Source organism: Triticum urartu, chromosome 5A (assembly GCF_056163025.1).
Source record: "Triticum urartu cultivar PI428250 chromosome 5A, HENAU_Tu73, whole genome shotgun sequence".
NCBI classification, from domain to species: Eukaryota; Viridiplantae; Streptophyta; class Magnoliopsida; order Poales; family Poaceae; genus Triticum; species Triticum urartu.
This window is the reverse complement of record NC_141877.1, coordinates 443,599,223-443,603,511: the sequence shown is the minus strand read 5'-3', so window position 1 is coordinate 443,603,511 and position 4,289 is coordinate 443,599,223. Positions and strand designations below refer to the sequence as shown.

At 50.7% G+C, this 4,289-nt stretch overlaps 1 pseudogene; it reads left to right on the top strand.

Moving 5' to 3' along the window:
• The first annotated feature begins 287 nt into the window (after window positions 1–287).
• On the top strand, window positions 288–2,054 carry LOC147971829 (uncharacterized; annotated as a pseudogene).
• Window positions 2,055–4,289: the final 2,235 nt, after the last annotated feature.

Genomic DNA, 4,289 nt, shown 5'->3' with positions numbered 1-4,289 from the left:
TCTTGGCATTATAACAGAAAAAGGCATGTTCTTAGTCATAAGTGCATACCATTCGGATGGGACCACCCGCATGAGTGTAATAAACTAATAAGGACACATATGTTTGATGTGTTGAGAGTGAGTCCACTTTGGAGTACTGTCTGGTCGCTCAAAATTTCAGCAAAGATTCATTGTTGGAGGTCTCTCATGGGAGCAATCCCATGCTTGGGAGTTCTTGCCAGTCGACACATACATACTAGATCCCAGTGCTCGCTTTGTAATTCCGACTCTGCAGAAGCTTTGGCACCATGGCGCTCCTGCAGCGCACCCGGTCCTTGTCTGCGGCAACTCCGGCGGTGGCTGTCGCCACCTCCGTGCCAAGTGCCGGCTCCACGCCCCCAGCGCCGCCATCGCCTCCCGCCGCCGCCACGCTCGCCGCGGTTGCCCTTGCCTCCCGCAAGGTCGCCCCAGCCGCTGGTGGTCGTTTCTCCCGAGCTGGCCACCTCCCCATCCTGCAGCAATCCTCGTGTGATGCTCGGCCCGATTTGGATCAGGGGCAAGCTGCGCTGGGCCGGCGCGCCTTAATTGGCGGCGTTTCCATGGAGGTGCCCCCAGGAAAGTCTGCTGCTCCGGCTCTGCTGGCCGCTTCTGTCACGGCATCGTGTGGTCTCGACTCGGATGAGGATGAAGATGTGGAGATGGCGTTACAGACGCCGCTGGCCTCGGCCAGTGCAGACCAGCTGACCCGCCGGCCGCATTCTGTGTTGTGGGCTTCCGATGCTGATGAAGACGAGGACGAGGACGATAGTGAGGAGTTGGGCCACCGGACTCCGCCGGCTGCTGCCAAGGCCATCGACTCCGACTCCGCCGAGGTGTGCATCGGGCACGGGCCGGACACAAGAGAGGGTTGGCAGGAGGTGCTGCCGTGGCGAGGTCCGCGGCATCCGGCATCACCGTCTCTGACATTGGCTGCTCGCCCCATCCCTGCTTGGCTTTATGGCAGACGCCTTGCTCCTGGGCACCATGCGGCTGTTTGCAGAGATCCCCTTCGGTGCTCCCGATGTTTGCAGAATGGTCACCTTGCACGCGAGTGCCGCAACCCCTGGCGTCCACTCAGCTCGTTGGCATGCCTTGTCAGGTCGCGCCTCGGCATCGGGCATCGTCAAGCTCCAGCTTCCTATGAAGGTCTGATGAAGTCTGTGCTTCCCTCCGAGGCGCTTCGTGTGGGTCTTGGGCGTCTGTCGTCTCCGGTACTATTGGCTCAGCTACCCTGTCTAATGTGGAGCTACAATCCACTCTAGCAGATCAGTCCAAGATGATGCAAGGCTTGATGGCACGTGTTGGGAGCTTTCTGGAGCGGACAGAGGCTGCTCTAACCAAGCTCTCCCTTGCGTCGGCTATGTTGTCGACTGCTCCGACGCCGTGGCCTCCTGTCGTTCCTAGTGTTGGTTCCATGGGAGACAAGGGGACGGAGCTCTTCGGTTGTTTCTCCCCTTGTATTGGGGTCAGTTCTTCGCCAGTGTCTTCGCCCTTGTGTCGGCTACTGCTGAGGGCGAGGCCATCGCCGGGGTCGTACCCCTGTGCTGCAGATCATGCCTGAGCTTCAGCAGCTACGTGTGAGACCTGCTTCGTCTCTGTCTGTGGAGCATATGGAGGTCGACGCGCCAATGACCTCGTGTGAGGGACATGATTCACCTTTGTCATGTGAGCAACTGGAGGCGCCTGATTCCATTGTGTCGGTGGCGCCTGAGCCCATTGTGTCGGTGGTACCTGTGGCTGATGATGTTGAGGCAGTCAGTATGTTGGCGCCCGATCCTTCAGCACCCAGCCAGCCGCTCGCCTCTGTGGACCGTGGAGGTTCCAACGTTGCGGTCACCGACTCGCATGTGGCCGTGAGGCAAGAGGCGTCTGTGCGCGACAAGGTTGATGATATTCCCTTTCAGATTGAGATTCATAGTTTGCTCAAACGTTTGGAGAGGGCTAGCCCTGGATCTGGCAAGACGATTGTGGAGAAGGCTCTCATAAGTAAAGCAAAGAAGAGTGGCACCAGAGGAAAGGCGTCCGCAGCAGTTTGATGACTCAGTGGATTCTGGTGATGACCGTGGTCTTCAGCGAGGTACTCTCATTGGGGTTTTCTTTGCGATGTAATAGTGTTAGGGTTGATGGTCGTTGCGTGTTGGGTTTGGTTGTCGGGTTGATCGTGTGGTTATGGGGTTGCATGTTCTGTGAGTAGTTCACATGTGGATTTGTATCGGTTTTTGCCCAGCTTTTCGTTAATTAACTGGGCAATTTTTTCTGCTTAATTAATCGATGAGGCAAATCTTTTGCCTCCATTTCGAAAAATAATAATCTTACTCTAGAAGTATTCGTCACACCCCCTTCGATGTCCACTGTTGCCTGGAATACGGAGAATTTCAGGACTGGAGATGGTGTGACAAAGGCTTCGTGATTAGATACTGAAGGTTCCTTGGTCTTTGGGGACCTACTGCTGAACAAGAATGTGTCAGCGTCACTATTACTTGATGTCTAGAGAAATGAGTTTATGGCCATAATGATATCATACATGCGGTGGGAAAGGTGAAAGGCTACTTACGATGAATCTATATAACTTTGGCTAGAGCATGTGGCGTGCAATACCAACCCTATTGACACAGGGAAAACCATATCGGCGGACCCATCTTCACGAATTGGTGAGAATTTGAGGAAGAACCTGTGGGGAATGAGAAGGAACACAAGAAAAACTAGCACAAATTGACACACAAGTTGCAACACAAGATATACATGGATAAATCCTTGATTCCAAATATCAGAGAGTGAGAGAGAGAGTTCTTCCCCAAGTCCTGACCAGGGTTTGATATCTTTGGAGGAATCTTCACCCGAATGTATCCTTGATACTCATCAGAGTATTCTCCCTCAGGAGGACGTGGATTAACTGAGCTCGAGCTCATATAAGCTCGGGTGAACAGTAAAATCTAAAAAAAATCAAACACTTTTGAAAAAAAAATGTGGCAACATTTCACAAATGTCTTATATTCTTGCAAAATTCAATCATAGAATGACATTCATATAAGTCATGAAAAAACAGCACTCCAAAAAAAACTTTGAGATTTTTTTTATCACGACTTCCACAAATGTCATTTCATGATGAAAATAGCATTGAAAACATTTGTCAAAGCGTGTCACAATATTTTTTTTCCTAATTTTTGGAATTTGTTTTCTTAATCGAATTTTACTGTTCACCCGACCTCATGTGAGCTTGAGCTGAGAAGGGCGCTTTCGCCCTCGGGAAGCCTTTCCCCCCATGAGTAGCCATCTCCACAAATGTAAGAACTCGACAAGTAAAGCTCTTTTAGTTTTGGATCTAACCTTTGTTTGAGGAGGTGACGAAAAGGTAATATAGTTCTACCGTAAAGGGATAAGTGGGAAGGGAAAGAACATGCGCCCAACCCAAAGTCACCGCGCGCATGCATGACCGAAGTTTCAGCGCAGCTTGTAGGTTCGGTAGGTGGGGGTTGTCAGAAGTTCCGGGTAGTTCACAATATTACATGCAGATGGCAAAAGAAAAGTTTTCAAATAAAAATGAAAAATGATTGAACATCACTAGAGACTATCATATTCCCCGTGACCTAAAGATTTCTCACAGAAAATGCACAAAGAAAATTGCATGATCTCTTGGTCTTTCAACAGGAAGCTAGTGGTCGGCTTCGAGCCTTCAGTGGCCCCTCGTCCAAACCTTCTCCGGCCATTCAATAACAAGGCTTAACTGTTCATTTATATTCACAAAAAGGCTTAATCGTGCGTTCAATAGAGCTTTACAAAAAGCGTCCCCGAATAATCATCAGTCGGATGTGATCGCTGATCGGTAGCAATTAACAAAACCATAAACTCCTCATCCGGTACGCAACGCAGCAACGCAGCATGGGACACGCGTCTGGAGCGTGCAAGCGATAGTCGCCTCGCAGCATTCTCCATGGCCTAGATGTTAATCGTGGGCTTCCTCACTCTCATTCGAATCTTTCAAAACCGAGCTAGCCATAAGGCCATAGTAAAAAATTCTATGAATTATGTTTATCTTGGTACTCATACTAAAATGACCGTATGCATCTTTAGTTCGTGCAGAGGTCGGGGAAGTAAAATTCTTTCCTAATTTTAAAAGGTATCCTATTTTTTTTAGAAAAACCCGCTCGCGTCGCTCTCCCCCTAGGGCGACTCCCAGAAACTTAGCCGCAGTCGCCAAGAACTCCCTCCGCCGCCGCCGGGGGATGCCGTCGGGCTAAGCCCGGGGGGCGACGGCGGTAGCGGGGGATCTC